Consider the following 23,227-nt stretch of genomic DNA (forward strand, 5'->3'; position numbering starts at 1 on the left):
TGTATTTTGTCAGATCTGTGATAATTTTTTTTTTTTTGCAAACCATTTTAGACTTTAATACACACATATAGTTTTCAGAATTTCTTTAATAACTCTCTAAATAAGGGAAAAAGGTCAAGACTGATTAATAGAACTGCCACCAAGCTATAGCTGAGCGTAACAGTAGACACCTACTCTGCCAGTCTTGCCTTCTGACTCTGGAACATGAAGCTTATTTTTTTTTTTTAAAGAATGACGTTTTTGCTTATGTGTGAGTTTATGTAATTGATTGGAATTGTATATTATACCTAAAAAATAATCATTGTTATAATTAGTTGCTAAACATTATGATTGCTTTTTAAATTACGAATGTTTGAAAATACTAAGTAACATAAGACGTAGCGTTTTTCTGCATAGCATCTGCTTCTTTTCTTGGAGTACTTTTCATATTTTTTGACGAATATAATTTTGTTTGAAAATATAAAATATATGTAGATATGTTTAGGCTTATATTCATGAAATAAAATCTTAGCAGCCTTAATTTGGAGCAAACTGGCAGCAAGTTTTATCCACCCTTGTAAGTCCGAAAACCCATCGAAAGCGATTGAAAAGCAGCATTAGCTCAAACATTCCCAGAGTAAATGTTTTATCGGTATTTATCGCTTTAATTGGCGAGAATTTGGTAATTATTGAAAAAAGTATTCTTTTAAATATTGATTGTGGTCAAAATGCTATCTCATTTTGTTACATCTAAAGGTATGCCTGACTTTAATAGAAGTATTTTTATTTTTAATATAAAACATATCTAGGTATAGCCTATAGCCTTGAAACACATATTTTTTGTTCATTAAGAATTAGCTGTTTCATGCAAAAATGTTACTTTTTAATTAATCAAAATGCTTATAAAACTGTTTTGGGTATTTTTTCTATTGCGGATACACGATCATGATTAGCTATACAATTCTCAATTTTCTTCGTAATTTTTCTTACCACTTCATGATTTTCTGGGGTTCAACACCAATCCACTCAGTGTATATGCAACTTTTTTTTCATTTTTAACATCTTAGCCTTGGATCTAGAAGACAAGAGAGGTCACATTCATCTTCAAAAAAAATTCTTTAGAGAGACACTATCCAGCATTTGTGCAAAATGTAAAAATTACGAAAACTTCTCATTGCTAGCCTGATGTCAGTAGAGCTCTGATATGCTTCTACCAAAGTATAATTGGCATGAGCACGGCAATCTCTGCTGGCAGGGAGCAAAATAAAATTTATCCATCTATCTCTGTGATTCGTTCATAATCTATCCTCGCCGATTTTTATGAAAAAGTTGTCATTAGTTTTTTTAGCTATACAAATACGTTTATTATTTCAGATATGACACTTTATATAATAGTATGTGCACATATCTTCAAGACTGCTGATGAGCCCATTTTCAATTAAAAAATAATAATCTAAAAAAAAATTTGGCAATAGGTATTACTGATATTATGTAAATTGGTGTGGTCTTAACATGTGCTGTGTATACTAACATAGGTACCATGATATCGACTATAAGTACTGTGGTAATTATTGATTTTGGTAATTATTGACTATCAGGATTTGTATAGTATTGTGTCAAATGATATACTGAATATTGTTAATCTTCATTTTATTGGAACGAACTTCCAAAAACGTGTTTTGCTTAATCTTATACTGTAAAGCCACGAAGAAGTGCAGCAAATAATAAATAAAATAGCCTCAATTGTTTTCACTTAATTTTGTCGGTATATGTCTTTCAATTTTGTGCATGATTTCGTACCGTTGATCTTTTTCGATTTATTGATCATTTAGTTTTATTTTAACTCATAAGAAGAACGAGTATTCGGCTAGTAACAATAATATTATACTAAAATACTGTCTTCGGAATGAATTTTTATAAAAATATAAATGACTGTTATCTATTTTAATAAGACTAAACTAAGAACTTTCCCCAAGAAATCTCAATTTGTTTTAAAAAAATGTCACAAAAATGGTTCTTCCACTAAACTCTTTATATGCCCGGACATTTGCGAATTTTTAATTTATTTATTTTATATATTCTTATTTACTCATTTTTTTTTTAAATGTAGTTATTCATCTGAAACTTGCTTCACATTAAAAAGTGAGTGTCAATTTGTTTGAAAATACCCATACATCTTCACATATTTATTGAAAATTTTTAAGAAGAGAATATTTAATTCAATTATACGGAAATAGAACTGATGATATTTTAGGGAACTTTTATAATTTTTTGGAATATTATATTTACTTGACATTGGTTTTATATTAAGAAATTGAGTGTTAAATTGGTGGAAAATATCCTTATCTGTCATTATATGTTTTTCAAAAATTATTAGGAAATTATTACATTTCAAAACATACCAAGATCAGAGCATGGATATTACTAGCAATAAAGAAGATAATTTGTGAACTTTTCGTAAATTTTTGCAATGTGTAATTCATAAGAAACTGGTTAGATAGTAAAAAGTGTAAGTCAATTTGTTGAAAAATACCCTTATACGTCGTTTTATGTTTATTAAAAATTATTCGAAAGATATTGATTTAGTACAAAACAATAAACATGAGAGTATGAGCAGTATCATCAGCATAAGGGAAAGTACTGCACAAATTTCTTAAAAATTATTATTATTATTATTATTATTTTTTTTTGTAATGTGTAATTCATCTGAAATTTGTTTCCTATTAAAAATTAAGCTTCAATTTTTTGAAAATATCCATGTATGTCAACACGCATTCATTAAAGATTTTTAGGAAGCAATTAATGGATTCAAAAATGGATATTTCAATTATACGTGATTCAATTGTACGTGAATTATGAAAATTGTCAGTTTGCAAGTTTTTTTATTAATTTATATTTTTTTGCAGTGTGTAATTTATATAAAATTGGATCCCTGCTAAAAGTGAACATTATTTTTTTGAAAATACCCTTATATGTCATTATATATTTATTGAAAATTATTAGGAAGAGATTGTTTAGTATGAAACATGTTAAGTATGCATGCTAAGGAGCATGAGTATTACTAGCATGAGGAAAGACACTTTGCGAATTTGGAAAGGAAAAAAAAAAAAAAACCCAGTACCAAAATTTAGAAAACAAAAAAAATTATAACTATCAATTAATTAATTATTTATTTAACAATGCAAATAGATAATTGCATTAGTAATCTATTTATTAGTGTCAAAGCATATGGAGTAAAATATTTGACTTGTTTAGCATGCGTGCAACCATTTTAGTTAGCACCACAGATTACCCATTAAGTTTTAATAATTACAATACTGATGATTGTTAAAATAGAGTTGTTGTGATACGGTGGACAGGGAAAAAAGAAGACTTCGTCAGTCATTATGTTTTTATGAATTTAACAACCGATTCAACTCGAGCCAGAGTTTGAATGAAGTTAAACATTATTTTTTAAAAACTAATTAATATACAAAATATAAGGATTCATGTAAAGTTTACGAATAGGAACTCTCCTAACTTCATATTATTTAACAAAATGATAAGAGCTTTCAAGCAAATTTAAAATTGTTCTAATTTTTATTAATTATGCTTATTATAGGCCAGGATAGCCTGGTTGACAGAGCGGTGGACTCACGTTTGTGAGAGCGGGAGTGCGAATCCAGCCGGCAGAAGACTCCCCGTGTAGTAAATGGTGACTGGTGCACGTTAAATCTGTCAAAGTCCACCATTTTCCATAACAAATCAATACCTCTGGGGGTACTGAATTGATCGTTCTCTGGTTCAGGTTAAAATTACGATCTATGGATGTATGAATGTGTCTGCCCAATAAACGGGTGTGGCAGAAATCGAATTCTTGGCCATAGATGGCGCCACTGGAAAACAAGAACACTCGCACCCTTCTGCCTTAATGACCGACGACAACAGCAACAAGCTTATTTTATCGTGATGCAATAATACTTTATCATTTTCGTCAATATTTTTAATTTATCAAAAGGTTGAGCTGTTGATTAGAATTGTTGCTCCTGAGAATTGATATTTGATACTGTTAATTGATACATTATTTATAACTTATATATATTGTAAAGGCTGTGTTAAAAAATATGTAAAGTAGTAAAAGTTTCTTTCAATCAACTTCAAATTAAATTTTGCATTTTAATTCATTTTTAATTTAAAAAGTATCTAAATACGTTCAAATAATTATTAAATTAAATTTAAATGCTATGGGGATGTTAAATTTACAAAATAGTTAATGAGGAGCTTTTCATACTGTGCTCTTTTTCCAGTGCTTTTTTTTTTCGGGAATTTTTTTCCGGTGTTTTTTTTCCTTGGAGATTTCTGTGATTTCATGATGATCACCCAGGATGTATTAAAAAATTAACAATGATAAACTAATAAACATTATTAGTAGGTTTGGGGAAGGATTTCATTGGTCTTTACTTTAGAGCCAGACGAACAAGAAAAGCCTATAAAAAAAGTTCTATGAAAAATTGTTGCATTACTATTGCCAGATTCAGTCAGACATTTCAAAATAGATTATTTGGAAACAATGCAAGTTGTTTTACAAAAAAGAAAATAAAATAAAAAAATTCCCAATGTGTTTTTCATGATTTATCTCAAAATGAGTTAAATTTAATTTGCTGTTTGTGTTTATTTTTATCTCCAGGTCAATCCTATTTCCTAGGAATTACTATTATCTCTTAATCATAAAAATGCAAATAAATAAATTTAAAAAAATATTTATTGTCAATCGAACACATAAGTTTAAAATTTCCTGATCTTAATATGTTAAATAAGAGTATTATATATTATGCAAAAATCAAGTTAATAAAATAAATTTTTTTAAGAAAAAATTAATTATTTTGAATGATATAGTTTTCCTTGTAATGTAAAATGTTATATTATTTTAAATAGTCAATCGAATAGAATATATTTTTTGCTAGCATTTGAAAGATTAACTACTGAATGATTTTATTTTGTCTAGAGTAAATTTTAAATAATTGATTCTACAAATAATTATAATAAATAAATACTTATAAAGACAGTTGCGATATTTTTCCTTGTCCCAATCAGCACAATAATTAATTGGTTCATTAAATCTATGTGAAGTTATTGCTGAAGTATACTTCATGATAGTCAGTTGTGAGTAGATTAATTTTATTAATAATTGGTAGTAGAAAATGCTTCAGAAATCGTGTTTTACCCTCTTTAGAGAGAGAATCATCCATATTCTCTCCCCCCCCCCATATTTTTTCATGATGTCGCACTTTTTGAAGAATCACCCATATGACTTTGCATTCTTAAAAATCAGATTCTATAATATCGCAATACGAATTTTGCAATACCTAAGAATTAACGTAAGACCTTTTGCGCTGGTATGCAAATTAAATTCGTTTCCAAATTTACAATTAAAATATTAAAGTACTAATTTTTTTTAATTTATTATCAATATAATGACGAGTATTATAATTATTAATATAATTGTCTACTATCAATATAATAACGAGAATTATAATTGTTAATATTATAATCTATCAATATAATGACGAGAATTGTGATTATGAATATATTTATTTACTATCAATATAATGACAAAAAATGTAATTAGTATAAATATACTTATTTATCATCAATATAATGACGAGAATTATAGTTAGTCTCAATATACTCATTTATCATCAATATAAGGACGAGTATTATAAATAACAATATAATTATTTACTATCAATGTAATGACAAATATTATAATTAACAATATAATTATTTACAATCAATGTAATGACGAGAATTATAATTATTAATATAACTGTTTACTATCAATCTAATGACGAGAATTATAATTATGAATATATTTATTNTATTATTTTTAAAATTTCATCCATTTCAATGTTTAAAAATGTATATGGTTTCCTTTTGTTTAAACTCAAATGTTTTGAAATAAACATTCCTTTTAAGAAAAAATTCTTAAAAAAAAATGGTTTTTCAACGCTGAAAATTATTTTCAAACTAATATCTTTACATATCTTGATGTTTTTGTCTTTAAAAATGTCAATAATTAACTTTTTTAACAATTTTATATCAATATTTTACTAAAAACATGATTTTTATACTGAATTCCTATCGCTGCACAAAGTAGCCCCATTTGGGGGCTACTTTGTGCAAGGTATGTTTTGACTTATTATTCGTAAATATTACATACAAGTAATGCCAATATTGATCAAATTCACTCGTCTGAGTCCAGTTATGAATATAATATCGATAAATTTTACTAAAGTTTGAATTAACATACTTTTTTTACATGTCAAAGTTCAAAAACTGCGAAATCCCGCACAAAGTAGCCCCGAATGACGGTATACTTCATGATAGTCAGTTGTGAGTAGATTAATTTTATTAATAATTGGTAGTAGAAAATGCTTCAGAAATCGTGTTTTACACTCTTTAGAGAGAGAATCATCCATATTCTCTCCCCCCCCCATATTTTTTCATGATGTCGCACTTTCTGAAGAATCCCCATATGACTTTGCATTCTTAAAAATCCGATTTTATAATATCGCAATACTGATTTTGCAGTACCTAAGAAATACGTAAAACCTTTTGCGCTGGTATGCAAATTAAATTAGTTTCCAAATTTACAATTAAAGTATTGAAGTGCTCATTTTTTGTTTATTATCAATATAATGTATTATAATTATCAATATAATTATCTACTATCAATATAATAATGAGAATTATAATTATTAATATAATAATCTATCAATATAATGACGAGAATTGTGATTATGAATATATTTATTTACTATCAATATAATGACAAGAATTGTAATTAGTATCAATATACTTATTTATCATCAATATAATGACGAGAATTATAATTAGCATCAATATACATATTTATCATCAATTGACGAGAACTTTAATTATCAATATAATTATTTACTATCACCAGGGTCGCCCATGTTTGAATTTAGGGGGGGGGCTCATGAAAGAAAACGAAAAATAGCTTAATGAATTAAAAAATTAACGAAAGGAAGTTTTATCTAGTTAAATATTTTTAATTTAATTAGCTGAATAACTAATTAATTCAAATTGATTTCACTTTTAATTATACTTGCTAAAATAATTATAATTATAATGCCAAAATTTCATTTTGTCCTATTTCGATTGGGCTCTAGTGAAAATCTAGGGCGCCCATGACTATCACTATATATAATGACGAATATTATAATTATCAGTATAATTATTTACAATCAATGTAATAACGATAATTATAATTATTATTATAATTGTTTACTATCAATATAATGGCGAGAATTATAATTATCGAAATAATTATTTACTATCAACATAATGACGAGAATTGGAATTATCAACATAATTATTTAATATCAATAAAATGACGAGAATTATGCTTGTAAATATAATTATTCACTTTTAATATAATGTCAGGAATTATATTTATAAATATAATTATTTACTATCAATATAATGACGAGTATTATAATTATCAGTATAATTATTTACTATCAATATAATGATGAGTATTATAATTATCAGTATAATTATTTACTATCAATATAATACGAGATAGGAAGTAAACAACTGAGAGACTATCTCTTTTATTTTTCTGTGGTATTTCAGTCCTCTTTCATTTAAAAAAAATAAAAATATGTGAGATAAAAACTTTATTATCTTCAAAAGTAAAAAGCATCCCTTTCAAACTGGAATTATGGAGTCAACACTCGGGGAAGAAATCTAACCCTCTTGGAAAAACAAGTGTAGAAGAAAACACATTTTTTTCCACCCCCCAAAACAGAAAAATAAAAACCTTTCAGAACCACAATGCAGAAGAAATTCCATTTCGAATTAGTTAACGGCAAAAGGCCCAGACAGACAGAAAGAGGCTTAATGCGGGGCGCAACTTCCCGTTGAAGGGGAAACCCGTCCCACTCCTCGACATTTGTAGACATCAAAACAAGAGTCGAAATTTTTACTTCTTCTGGGGTGTTTAGGTTCTCCCCTTTCCTTCTTCATGAACTATGACCCCTTTCCCTTAGGTCACTGAACCCCCTTGCGAAAAATCTCAAAGCAGGTAGGGTCATTCTTACTTCAAAACATCGGTCGAGAGGCATGTATACAAGTTACCAACGGGATAGTGAAAACTGAATTTATTGGGTAATAATCGATTTTGAAAATTTATGTTACATGTGGACAATATTTGTGTGCCTTGTTCATGGATACTTATTGTTCCCGTTTTAATGTTGTAGAAAACTTCGATGTAAGTAACTTATTTCAAACTATCTTGTTAATTTTTAATCAATTTTGCAATTAGTACATTATTTTACGAGTTATATTAAAGAACGAGTTATATTAAAGAACTTTCTAACGAATCTATTTCACGAGTTATAATGAAGAACTAATACTTTTTAACGAATTTATTTCGTGAAACACACGTAAAGCAGGATTTAAGAATATTTATGAATATTTTTCTTTTAGTATAGTAGTAAATTAAACTGTAATGTATGAAAACTAATTCCCGGAAATAAACTAGAAATTTAAAATTGGTTAAATTAAAAATAGTAACTAATATTCACATTTATCAGCATTAAAGAAAAAGCACTTTATCCGAATTCAGTAATTAATAATATTCATAAAAAAACATTTTATATTCTATTACTGTTAAAAGTAAAATATGCATAGTTAATACCACGTTTCAAATACTATCAGATTGCATAATGTATTCAGATTCGCAGATATATAAATCTATTTTACTTATAGCATTTAAAAATATTTATCACAACACCCTTTCTATTCTTGAAGTTGTCACATTTTTAATTTTAAAAGACATGAAACTGCTTTTGCAAAAATAAATGAATAAAATATTTAGATGCATTGCAAGTTTTTCGAAATCCTTTTAATCGAATTTGTTGTGATTATTTTTGTTTTTATGTCACCTGACTTCGTAGTTTTAAAAATATTATTATTTTCAGAAAAAGATGTTAGTAGAGCTACTAATCGTTCATTGAATAGTTCATTTGAATTTCTTTTCAACACGTACAATATTGTACATGATTTGCTGCAGTTTAATTTAAATTTAGCAAGCAGATTAGGTTGAATTTCCACGCAGTGTCTTATCTTTGGTTTTATTTTATCTTCATAAAAAGTAAAGATCAAGCAAATGATAAGCCACATTTTTAATTTGTTCAGGAGAGAGTTTTTGGTGGAAAATTCTTTGGTTTCCGTGTAAGCTATAGGATGCTTCTGTCTATTGTGCTCTTATAAAGTGAAAAAAAATTCGAAAGAAAAAAGAAAGACATTTAAAATTACAAAAACTTTGGATCAAATCTGAATTTCGACAAAAGCATCCTTCTCAGCATGAAAAATTTCAACTCTAGTGAAATTCCTGCTGCCTGAAGGACGGCCCACATAGTATTTTTTCCAACAAGTTTAACTGCTATTAATTCTCGAACATATTGAATGTTCACTTTTCTTATTCCTTCGTAATTTCTGTACACTTTTCTACACTCCTTAGTAAGGATAATTTCAAGTTTTTCTGCCTTTTAGTTTTTCTTCTTCTTTTTTTTTTTTGCAGCAAATCAAAATGTAGCGTTAAGTTGACCAACAAATGGTTTTTACAATTATTTAATGTAAAGAGATAAAATATTTGTAGCAATTCTTTCTCCTTTATTCAAAAGATGGCTTTACCGATTACTTAAAAGTAATAAATTCTTCAAGTAACTAACAATAAAATGTTTAATTTCAATGCAACTCATCATAAGAAATAATATATTAATTCAAAAAATATTCTGGAAATAATGTATTAATATAAATTCAACAAAATTTGGAAAATGCAAAATTTTCGAGAAGAGAGGGTATTAATAAATATATATAGCAATATGGTGTTTATAAAATGATAAAACGTTTTTATTATTAATAAGAGAAAAAAGTCAAAGTCAGTCGAACAGTAGATCAGTCGGACAGCCGTCGAAAATCATATTGCATTGCTGAAAGCAGGAAACGTTGAAAAAGGTCGATGAACTTTTTTCCCTTTCCCTTTGCTTATCTGCAAATGAACTTTTTTCTTGGAGGCCAATTACTACACCACCTTGTTTATTTACGTAGGGAGTATAAGGTTACGCCGCAATTATATATTGGTAGTTTTAATACATGGTTGCAAACAGCATAGCGCATTTATAGAACATGTTTACGAACGCTCTTTATCCATTGATTACGTAGTTAGTAACTGAAATAATTTAAATGCTTTATTCGCTTTTAATATTGTAATGAAAATTTAAAAAAATAAATTTTGACCTAAAATCTGTCGTGATACAGGACTCTATACTTTGAGTTGATCTTTTTGCTTCTTTATATGATTTTTACTGTTGCACTGATAACTATTTATTCTACTTGCACTACCTACCAAACATGCACGTTGTCTAATCAGAATTGGAGAAGTGACGCATTTTAGAGTTGGTTTAATTTTGTTTTCTTAAAGATTTAACGCATATGTTTTTGAATAATTTTTTGATCGATAATTTAATGCGCTTAATTATTTCAGCGTGTTTTTATTCTTCTTAACTTTGTAAGGAAATAAAAAATGGAAAAAAACTTTTTTTTGTTGGCAATTTTTTTACAAAATTAATAATAAATAAATAAAAACATACTTATGGTCACCGAAATATAAGTGTCTGTGACCTCCTAAAAAATTTACCATTCAAGAATTTGAAAATTTTATCTAAATTTGACAAATTTAGGTGATTGTGTAGTTTAAAGAATGCGATCCTAATAAAGTGTTTACAAATAAACTGATATTTTACGTAATTGTTATTTTCATTGTAGCATTCATTCATTCTCTCAGAAGATTCATAATTGTAAAAAATGAAATTATTCGTTCTATTATGAGGGATGAAAAATTGAGCAGTTAAATTATAATTTTGTGGAAAAAGAATCCGAATCAATATATTGGGAATTTTATTCAGCAGATTAAAATATCTCCTCCCCACTAAAATATGAGCTCGTGGTGATCCTGTGCGTACTATGTAGAAGTTACTTTTTCCAAAATGCTAATAATATAATTTAATTCTGCACCCGGCTCGCACCGACCACAGTGCTGACCTATAAATATCCCCAGTGGTTGACGAATCTACAGACCTTACACGAGTTTAACATCCCTCATAAATTAATCAGGTTGATTAAAATGACAACTTCATCTACTGAAGCGAAAGTTAAGGTACAAAAAAAAAATATCCAGGGAATTTGATATTGTGACTGGATTGAGACAGGGTGACATTCTGTCGACCTTGTTGTTTAATGTATGTGTATGCCTTGAAAAAGTGATGCGTAACACAGTATCAAATAGAGGAGGTACTATTTTTAATAGAACGAAACAAGTCCTTGCTTTCGCCGATGATGTAATATTGATAACAAGAAGTAAAAATGCCCTTGTTGACCTTCTTAAAGGAAGCTAGTATTTTTGGTTTAAAAATAAATAAAGACTATATCATGATAATGGATTGTAAGGGAACGGATATGGACATAGAACTACAAATTAATGAAATGACAAAATTTGACGAGTTAGGGAATTTAAGTACTTGGGTTTAGTTGTCACTGAAAACAATGATATTATGCCAGAGATTATGCAAATACTAATTGCTGCAAATCGCAGTTATGTTGCACTTAAGAGATTGCTAACATTAAAAGTAAAAACGACGAAAACAAAGCTTCAGGTTTATAAAACTGTAATCAGAACAACCATTATTTATGGATCAGAGACATGGACTCCAACCCAGAAACAAGAAAAAATGCTGATTTCCTGGGAGAGAAAAATTCTTAGAACTATTTTTGGACCTGTCAAAGAGGGTGATCTGTGGAGAAGGCGATACAATTTTGAAATTGCAAGACTATTTAAGGAAAAAGATATAATAAATTATGTAAAAGCAAAGAGAATTCAATGGCTAGGACACCTTGAGAGAATGGAGGAAAACAGAGGCAGCAAGAAGATATTCAAGGAGTAGTGCCAGGGCCAAAGGAAAAGAGGAAGGCCGTCCAAGAGATGGTTAGACGAGGTAGAAAAAGACCTATAGAAGAAAAAGACCCGAGGTAGAAAAAGACCTCCCCGATGTGTCAAGCAAACCGGGGAAAGTTTTCGTGGTTTTCCTCTTCCTGTAACGCAAATGCGGGTTAGTTCCATCAAAAAGTCCCCCATAAAAACAAATTTTTCCCATTACTTAATCCCTTGTACTCTGAATTGGGTTCAAAACTACAAAGCTACGGAGTTGAACATTGGTAGTCGTAAACTCAGAATTGGGCCAGCTGTTCAACGACAGTATAATTTCAATGTTTTAAATATTGGAGCACAATTCAAACAAATTTGTTTTTCAGAGTTAACTCTGAAAAATTGCTTTTATTTTACATTTCAGTTGAGCAAAGCACGTATGTTACTATTGCATACCTGCCAACTCTTCCGGATTTTCCGGAAGATTTTATTTTCATATTTAAAGTGGTAGCAATTATATACTACTTTTTCTTTTATAATATTATTTTTAAAAGATATTGATCACCACTATCCTTACAAAAATTAAGCACATATATTAATATGCGTTACTATCATGGTTGNCTGTGGAGAAGGCGATACAATTTTGAAATTGCAAGACTATTTAAGGAAAAAGATATAATAAATTATGTAAAAGCAAAGAGAATTCAATGGCTAGGACACCTTGAGAGAATGGAGGAAAACAGAGGCACTAAGAAGATATTCAAGGGGCAGTGCCAGGGCCAAAGGAAAAGAGGAAGGCCGGCCAAGAGATGGTTAGACGAGGTGGAAAAAGACCTTAAAATTCTTCCGAAGCAAAGTCCGAAACTGGAAACAAAGAGCTAAAGCAGTGATTCTCAACCACTGTGCCGCGGTACTTTCGTGTGCCACCCAATTCTTAAAATGTGCCCCAAATATTAGAAATGATACAATAAAAATTATAATGCTTTTTTTTTATTTTTTATCTCTGGCAATCATAAAATAAGTTAAAATAAGAAGGAAGTGTTTAAATTGTCTTTGGTGAGCAATTTTAAAAAATGTTAAAATATGTAGGAAATTTAATGACTATTAAAATTACTAATTAACAAAGGAAAGCAAGCTAAATATTAACTTTCAAACGGAAATAAAAGCTAATCATTAAAGTAAGCTAAGCAAATTATTAGTTATAAAAACAAATTAACAAAGGATAACTAACAAAAAGATAAGCTAACAATTAATAATTAGCAAAAAATAACAATTAATGTAAAAAAACTAACAGTTAATTACTATAGAAAACAAGCTAACAGTTAATAACTAGCAAAAATAAATAACTGTTACTAACTAATAAAAAACTAGTCGAAAGAAATTATTAATCTGTTGATAAATGTGCTTTTGTAGTACATATCATTTTATTTCACATTCAAAATTATTATCACGAACTATTTAGCGCGGCGTGTTATAGATAGGTAAACAACTTTTTAACAAATTTTTTTCATCGTGTGCCGTCAAATTTCGAAATCGTTAAAAGTGTGCCGCCACAAAAAAATGGTTGAGAATCACTGAGTTGGAGACAGACGACCTTGGAGGAAAATTGTTTCAACATGGACTGTAATGCCAGGGAGTTAGTTAGTTAGGTTGATGGATCATGGGTCCCCGATGTGTCGACCAAACCGGGGGAAAGTTTTCGTGGTTTTCCTCTCCCTGTAACGCAAATACGGGTTAGTTCCATCAAAAAGTCCCCCATAAAGGCAAATTTCTCCCATTACTTAATCCAGGAGTTCCCTTGTCTTCTGGATTGGGTTCAAAACTACAAAGCTACGGAGTTGAACATTGGTAGTCGTAAGCTCAGAATTGGGCCAGCTGTTCAACGACAGTTATAAAATAAAAATGAAATAAATGATATAGTATAATTTCAATGCTTTAAATATTTGAGCACAATTCAAACAAACTCTAAAAAAATGCTTTTATTTTACATTTCAGTAGAGCAAATCACGAATGTTACTATTGTGATTATTTTTTTCTTCCGAAGATATAGTGTTTTCATAAAGACAAGAGTATTGACTTGAATAGAGGAATAAATTGACTTGAAAATTGAATAATTCCGGTTCAATTTTGTAAAACCTTGTACATAGTTGTGGAATCTGACTCGACTATGACTTCGGTTAGTTAAAAATTAGATCCTGTTGGTTAAAAGTTTTTAATGTTATGAAAATTACTTAGTTAAATATTTATACTTGTGTGAACAAAAATGCTATTTGAATGAATAGTATAACAATTATTTAAGTCATAACTTTTCACAAATTAATCTAATCACGATTGAACTTTTTTCAGCTTAAGTTATACTGAAGAGGAAACATGTAATTTTAAGCAAAGTATCTTTCACTGTTCTTGTTCATAAAAAATATAGAATTGTACATAAAAATAAAACATGAAAAATAGAAGCTGAATCGAATATAAAAATATAACAATGTATAATTTGAAACTAATACTTAATTTTCTTAATTATAATGTTAATACTCGTACTTTCCTAGAATTCGGTGGAAATTCATTAAGTTGAATTATTCGAGTTGTAATCGAACATTTCAACTTGCGTTAAAGCTTTGTTCTATGTTCTGCATAATACTAATATTTTTACATTGCTACTCATAAAAAATTATTTAGATAAATCAGCCATACCATGTATATATACCTACTCAGCCATACCATGTATATATACCTACTCAGCCATACCAAAATATTATACCTACTGTTGTGTATATACCATTATTATTATGATTTGACTTGGAATTTTCAAAACAAAATATCGTTTTGAAATGAAATTTATCCTTACTTTAAAAAAAATTTGTGAAAAAATTGTTCTTCCTTTTCATGTTTGAAATTACTACAATCAATATTAGTTTACAACCAGCAATGATCACCTCTTATATAATTAATTGTGCACTTGTGCCTCATTTATGCACTTATTTACAAAATAGATGGCAGCACTACTGATTAGTATTGAGTGGAGAAGAGATCAGCAATCTTATTCACTTGTGTTTATACTTATGAGAATGATTTCAGCAAATTCAAGAACAAATGTGTGTATATCTATTACAATAATGAATTTAAAAAATCGGTTTTCACCAATTGTTAGAGAATGCTAAAATTTGGTTTTCATAAAAATGAAATGAATGTTTAAATAAAAATGTCAGAATATATTTCGCATGAACATTTTTAATAGTAAACTAATCTAAACTTCGTATTCCCTGAAAGTTTTTGAGCAGATAAATTTCTTCACATATTGTATGTTCTCTACTGCAGCGGATCTCAAATGGTGTTCCGAGGAACCCTAGCGTTCCGTGAAAAAGTCATAGGGATTCCCACTGTAATGGATTTTTTTTTTAAACAGTGATAATATATCACACATTTAATTGTATTTATTATTTAACCATCAATCCGTAATTTAGTTAATATTTCAGTTATTTTTGTGAAAATATTTAGATGATTTACTAATGAAAATATAAATAACAAAATTTTGAAAAAAATCTTTAAAAAAATTCCACTATTCCAAAAATGTCCATTTATATAAAAAAAATTCCTTCAACATTTCTCATCGAGGTTTTCAATAAAAAAAATGCACTAATTAAATATTAAGCACGTTTTTCTAACATTAGTTTCAACATAAATAAGCAGTTCTTTTTTTCTTTTCTCCCGACGATCATAAATCAGCTCATTTTAAGCTCATGCATAGACCTATGAATTCCGTTGCCGCTCCATACTTATGAATTCAACTGTCGAAGATAAAATTTAATTTTAAAAGCTTTAATTGTTTAAGCAATAGTTACAATCATTCATTTCATTAAATGTTTTTAAAATAATTAAAAAACATTTTTCGGTTAGTATATTCGTGATTGTTCAATGAACTCAGGGACTACAATAGGGGATACCTCCTTTATTAAACTCGGGGTATTGCCAAAAGAAGCTCAATAATTTAGAGTTCCGTAACCGAACACTATTGGAAACTGCTACTGCTACTCAATTGAAGTTATCATAAATCGTAAACGTTTTTTTGTAAAAATGAATAATATTAAATGTGAAGTTTGTGTATACTAGAATTTGATTGTTTGCCTATAGATGGCGCCAGCAGGAAGATAAAGTATTTTTTATCTGACACGCGTGTCATTTATGGCACGCGACACACTATTCTGGGCATGCCACTGATAAACAATTATTAAATATAAAATAAACTATTATTAGCAAAAAATTAATAACTAATGCCAAAAAAACAAACATTTAATAACCATAAAAAACACGCTAACAATAAATAACCAGCAAAAAAAGATTTAACAGTCCTTCTTAACTAACATCTTACAACCTAATATAAGTTCCTAATATAACCTAATATAAGCCAACTAATCTGCAACAACAGAGTTGAATTAGTCCCGCAGAGGACTGATCGTTAAGACACGGTTCCCAGCAGATCACCGAAGTCAAGCATCTCTGGCTACGGTCAGTGTGCGGGTGGGTGACCACTTGGATCAGTCTGCGTAGGGACCGAGGGTGTGCGGTATTGGTCCTCGTTAAACTGTGCTACCGTAAAGTGCTCGACTTCGCGCGCAGGTCGTCGGGCTACCGAAGCGGGGGTGCCATCCCCTCTGCAGAGGATCAAAATTGTGATGGCATGTCTTCGGATCATCCTCCGGGATGTTTCCCAGACCGTCGCCAATAGCCCATTGTGCAGCTCTAATGCGACGTAAATTAACAACAACAACAACAACAATCAAGTTTAATTACGCTTATAACTGAGACATTGAAAAAAAAAGTTTTTTTTTCATGGTAAATTAGTAGTTTTGATTTGATAGTATTATTATTTTCCCAATAATCATGAAGTCAAAATTATTTGACAGCACGTCTATGACCTCATTAAAAAATTTTCTGAAAAAATGGCACGTTGGTGCAAACAGTTTCGCCACCCCTGGCTCAGAACCATGAGTTTAATATTTCCAATTTATAAATTTCAAAAGGTACATTTATCAATTTTTATTCTTATTATTGCCTTCTTTCTAATTTATAAAATAGAAATTTGTAACTTTAAAGGTGGTGAATGGTGAATCGTATAAAATAGAAAGCGTATAGAGTGGGTCTAGGTGAATACAATTTAGTACACATTGGAGTAGATAAAATTTTATTTATTTATTTACCCATAATAACTGTACTTCACACTTTTTGTAAATTGGCTGTTTTAAATTGGTTGTTTAGTAGAAAATAGAGGTTTAATAAGAAATTATTTTGAAATATGAGATACACCGGGGCTCTAAAATTGAGCCTGAAATATCTATGCCTGGTGAAAATTGAAACAAATATTGGATTTTTATCTCGATCAGATATTGATATTGTTGTTTTTTGGATAAAGAAAAAAAAAAGTCTAAATTATATTTTGTTTTTTTCTATCTGCTAAGCTTAAGAAATAAGTAAATAAATAAAACTGTGAATTCTTAAATGATTTCGAAGATTAAAAATATTTTCTCAAATATGTTTCGGTTTTATGTTTTTGCAGCAAAACTTTGTTTCATAATTTAACAGCAAAAATTTGTTTTATTTCTATTTTACTTAATTTTAATTTTATTTTAATTTCGGAAATATTTAATGAGTCAGCCGATTTTCATGAAAATTCAATATAATAAACGCAGTGCCCAGTAATGTAATGTAAAAGGAGAAAATTAGGAAACTATAAAGACAAAATCTATAAAAAGAAAAGAGAAAAACGAAGAAAATTAATAAGTTTTATTTACTGGGCATAAGCCGCAAGTATAAAGAACTCATTAAATAAGTTAAAAATGTAGAGAACACAAGGAAAATAATATAATAAATATTGATGAAAAAGGAAGAAAAAAATTTTGTAAAATAAAATATTTTTGAAAAATAAATTTTTATTTAAAAAAATATTAAAAATCTGGGAAGCAAAAAATAATGAAAATAATCTCGATGTAATCTCTATCAATGATATAATCTCGTCATCAGCTCATACGAGTATATCCGCAAAAAGTAGTGCTTTCTTATATTGTATTAATGTAGCCTAAGCAAAGTATATCAATACAATAGTGTGCGGAGCACTTAAATTGAAACGAAAATAGAACACACTAAGTAAAAAATATACGAAATAAAACATATCAAGCAAAAAATAGAAAATAAAATAAATGTAAGAAAAATACAGAACAAAACACAAAAAGCAATATATAAAGTAAGTAGCGAATTCAAATGATACGTACCGGAATCTTTTAAGAACGATTTAAAATATTTTTGTAATAAGTTTGCCAGATTACAAAATATGAAAACAGAAGCGTAAATAGAGGTTTGAAGCGTAAAGTGAGGCATTTTTTATGGCGCATTCATACTGTAGTACTGAAGCGCGTTTGATTTTTTAGTTACCTTGGATTGGCCCGAAAATGGATGTACGCTGGGCATTAACATTATACTGGATAGTTCAAAAATATAGTTAATAAAGGTCGATAGTTAATTATACAATTTTGGTGATTAACATTTATTTAAAAAAAAGAAAGAAAAATGATTTGCCCTGTTTGTACAGATTTTTATTCACGAATTTACCCGAATTGGATATGTACATGGCAGAAATATAAATTTAGTTTAGAAGCTTTTAATAAATTTATTAATAATAATAACATACAATCAAATTAACTTAATGATTTTATACAAAACTCAATTACATTAGTTTGGTATCCATTATATTTTATCAAACTTTGAAAGAGTTCGTCCATTTGATTTTTGGATAAATAAACATTACTACATATTCTTTCAATTCTATTCAATTGATTAAAAAATGGTATTTAAATAAATGTTTTTAGAAACATTAGAATCCCAAGTAATTAGTTTATTTATATTAAAATTAATATAATTTATTTTATCGCATAAATCAACGATGCAGTATTTTCTTCTTTTTTAATACCTAAATGCAAAAAATTAAAATCAATATTATCATGTTTAAGAAGCAAGATTAATTCCTCGAGGTAAATATTATTTAACAAAATTGTATAATCTTGAAAATTGAAGATAACTAAATCATCAATAAATCTAAAAACAAATTTAATATTAAAAGTATAATTTTTTTCTTAATTGTGAAAAAAACTAGTTAGCTAAGAGAGATAAAAAATTAAATCCTTGTGGTGTTCCATCAATTTGAATGAAAATATATTTTCCATTGTAAAGATAAATATTAAAAAGACAAAAATTAATTAAAATTTCCCAATAATCAAAATCGTAACTAAGGATATTTTTGAAATCAAATTCTCAAAAGAACATCTTTTAGTTTAGAATCGGGAATGCATTGAAGAAATCGTGGAAATCGAAAGTCGCAATAGAATTAATTTTATTTTGCATAATAAATTCTAAAATCGGCTGATTATTAGTGATAATTCAAGAAAAACCTTCTATAATAATATTGTTAGCAATTTTATTCAAGTAATTAGAGAAAATGTTGCCAGGTTTAGTTAGGTAAGTATTAAACCCACATGTGATTGTTCTGAATTTAATAGTATTTTATGAAATTTTGGACTGATAATTAAGTAAGGAAATTCTATTTTGCTAATTTTAATTTTCAAACTATTATATAAAGTAAAAAATTTTTTAATGATACATATATTGTTATTTAAACTACTTAACTTAACATTTTTAGGAATTTTTAACTCCTTATTCATAGATTTTTTAGATTTTTTTACAGAAGATTGCATAGTTATTGTTAGTTTTGTCTATGGGAGTAATGAAATTTTTTTTTTGTAGTTGCTTAATTTATCGATTATTTTTATAAAAATTTGTTAAATTGTTACTGTTATTTAAATTTTCCCTATTATTGAAAACAAAGTTTTTAAAGTAATAATAAACAGCCCATTTCCATTCTGTTAACATACCTAAAGGTAAAGAGAATCTATTTGATATCCTTAAACAAAAAATATTGAGATCATTAAGGAAACATTTTCGAATTTTATTAATTGATGTATGGTATACATGGCTTGTGGCTTTTCTCTATTATGACCTGTTCAGACGCATACTAAGAAACAGTTCATTATAGGGAAACGCCCTTAGTGGCGTATGATGACATTTCCAGACTCGAGTTCCTCAGCAATTTTAATCTTGATGATATGCCATAACTTTCCCAGAAGCTCCCCTTATCGAAACATTCACGTTACCAGTCTGTTATATATAACTTTTTTCAAATCTGCAAATTTCAACTAAAAATAGACTCAAAATGTCATTAAAAAAAAACTGTAGCTTGGTAAGAGAAGTCGATTGAAACCGAGTGAAATCAGCGTTTCGATAAAAAAAAAGAAAAGAAAAAAAAGCTGATGCAGCTGTAAAAAAAAAGTTCCACAGTTCACTGCAATTTAATCTTCAATACACATATTTTTATGATTTAAAATACGCAGGTTTTTATGATTTAATATTACACATGTTTCTATGATTTAAAATACACTGTAAATGCCTTTCCATTAATCAGAATCATTGACCTGTATTATTATTTAAATGCTTCACGACAAAAGTGTCAAAGCCTAACGGGAAAATCTCAGAGAGAGCAAATTAAACTTTTTAAAATTAATGTAAATTTATTAATACTTAATACTTTTATTGAAATTACATGTAATGTAAATAAAAGATATTAAATTTATCGTTTAAAATTCCTCCACAGATGTGATCAATAACGTCTGTGGACAAGTCACTCCTCAATTATTCGCAATTCCCAGCCCTCATATACATAAAAACGTTTAAATAATCTCAATAAATAACTTTTTTGATTACTGGAACCGAAACAAAAAGCTCTATTATAAACTTTAATGTGCTCTTAATTTCAAATTAAGCGCCTGTTCCCAGAATTATATGTCACGCATGTTCAAGTGGATCTTCATTTGTCATACATGGTGTGCTATAGTGTGTCAACCTTTAATATGCGTGTTTAGAGTCCTTTAGCAAAAATAAAGTCAAAATTGTTCTCTCGACTGGGGTCTTCAGAATGATATTTAAGTGAGAACAAATCAAAAACGTTCTGTGTTTTTTTTTATAAAAAAATGGTGAAACACGATTAAGGAAGGCGGGAATGAAAACATAAACAATTTAATTGCTAGATATTTACGATAAATGCTTATCGCAATTCGTTATACATCATCACAATTTGTCCTGCAGTCAAACAGGTTTTGATATTTTTAATCATGTATTGCACAATAGGGATTGATAACGCTGTAGCTTTTTCCTCGCTTAACTATTAATTCGCTACCTCCAGCAGTGGTGGTTCAGGGGATAGAGTATTCAGGTGAATCTTAGTGGTGGCTAGTTGATACGAATTCTGCTTTTGGCTCGCACTGACCACAGTGCTGACGTACCCTCAGTGGTGGAAGGATCATGGGTTATAATCCCTCTGCCATCGGACTAGCCGTGGGAAGATTTCATGGCTTTCCTCTCTATGTAACGCAAATGTAAGTTCTATCAAAAGTTTTCATGCCCCAATGCTAGATCCGGGGGCTTCCTTGTCCTCTGGGTTGGATTAAAAATTACAAGGCTACGGAATTCAATTTTTAAAGTCGTAAACTCAGAATTGGGTTGGCTGCTCACCGCCGGTCATAAAAAAAAAATAAAACTTGCAACCCTTGATGTGTTAATTATTTTGATTTTATTCTTGGCGATGATTTGAATTCTACGCATGGGTGGTGATTATAGAAGACCATGCATGTTTGCCATACAGTGGGTGTGATTCATACCAAAAACATATATTTTAGTATAAAAATTTAATAAAAGAGTAATAAGTCGTAAAATAAAGATAAAAGATATAATCTTAAAATTTTGATGGTAAAATCAATAAGTTTTGAAAAGAAGAAAAGGAAAAAAATACCTTGTTAGAATAGCTTACAAAATAAAAAATTATATTTATTTAATAAGTAGTTTTAGTATCAGTTCTGAAAGTGTTAACTCCATTCAGTAATTTCGTTATAAATTGCGTGTAACTACTACTCAGGTGAAAAACTTTTGAGTACTACAACTGCAATAAATAATGGTTCTCAACAGGTGAGTTTCTCCATTGCTGCACGTTTTTCAACTCATTCATAAGAGTTACTGAATTAAACAATGTGTTTTCTTAACATCAATTCAAGTTACCTTTTTGCGTGTTCCTAATTTTATTTTATTTTATTATTTTACTTTTTTTTTTACCCCGTTTCCTTTCCCCGTGCACATAGACATCTTATAACGATGTCACGGTGGGATAATTCCAAAGGGGGTAAATAGGGTTGTATTGCTAAGAAATAAAACTTTTTTTAAGTCCAGTAGTGTCCGTTCCACAATGAAAATGAAAGGAGCATAATATAAACACTGATGCAATGTTATTGTATAGTGATGTAACGTTATTATATGTATGATGTATTATGTCTTACCAAAATGTAAACTTTAGCATGGAACAAAAACTACATTGTAAATTGATCTAATTTTGAAGGTGAGCCATTCGTTCTTTCTTTTTTATTTTTTAGTTTTTTTAAATTTTTTTTATTGATATTATTATTATTATTATTTGTTATTATTATTTGTTATTATTATTATTTATTGTTATTTTTATTATTTATTACTATTATTATTTATTGTTATTATTATTATTATTTATTATCATTATTATTTTTATTTATTATTATTATTTATTATTATTATTTATTATTATTATTTATTATAATTATTTTTTTATTGTTTATTTTTATTATTATTATTATCATTATTTATAAATAATTGTAGATGTTATTTGTGCTTCCAGATTTGAGTCTTGAGAATTTTTGTTGTTGATTATTTTGACTTCGATTTTCTCTAAAATTTATTTATTCCGCTTTTAATAATTTTTATAATTTTACTTTTTTGATTTAATTACAGAAATGGAAGTTTCCATTACTTTAATACTTCGACGCAGATGGGAATCCGATGTCCCTCTTATATATTTTTTTCCTGACGCTCTAATAACAAGCAAAAATATATTTTGGTATTTTTTAAATAAAAAAAACTGTTTTATTGTTTTTAAAAAAATGTTAGATCATCGGAATTATATTTGTACTAAAATATAAAATTAAAAGAAAATTTAGTTTGAAATTTTTTTTTTCATTCATGTTCACAAATTTATCAATAATTGATTTTGTAAATTAAGGAAATTTCAAGGAGGAGTAACTGTTTCTCTTAGATCTAAATAACTGCAAATTTGAAAAATTATTGCTTGGAAGTAAGCCCTGT

General features: G+C 28.3%; 1 protein-coding gene across 1 annotated transcript in view; it reads left to right on the forward strand.

Moving 5' to 3' along the window:
* The first annotated feature begins 7,864 nt into the window (after nt 1-7,864).
* The window catches only part of LOC107453167 (uncharacterized), a 170,123-nt gene continuing 154,760 nt past the window's right edge, over nt 7,865-23,227 (forward strand). The window contains exon 1 of the mRNA XM_043040517.2: nt 7,865-8,254. The gene's annotated coding sequence lies outside the window, so the exon portion shown is untranslated. The remainder of the gene's footprint in view (nt 8,255-23,227) is intronic.

Source organism: Parasteatoda tepidariorum, chromosome 3 (assembly GCF_043381705.1).
Source record: "Parasteatoda tepidariorum isolate YZ-2023 chromosome 3, CAS_Ptep_4.0, whole genome shotgun sequence".
In the NCBI taxonomy this organism is placed as follows: Eukaryota; Metazoa; Arthropoda; class Arachnida; order Araneae; family Theridiidae; genus Parasteatoda; species Parasteatoda tepidariorum.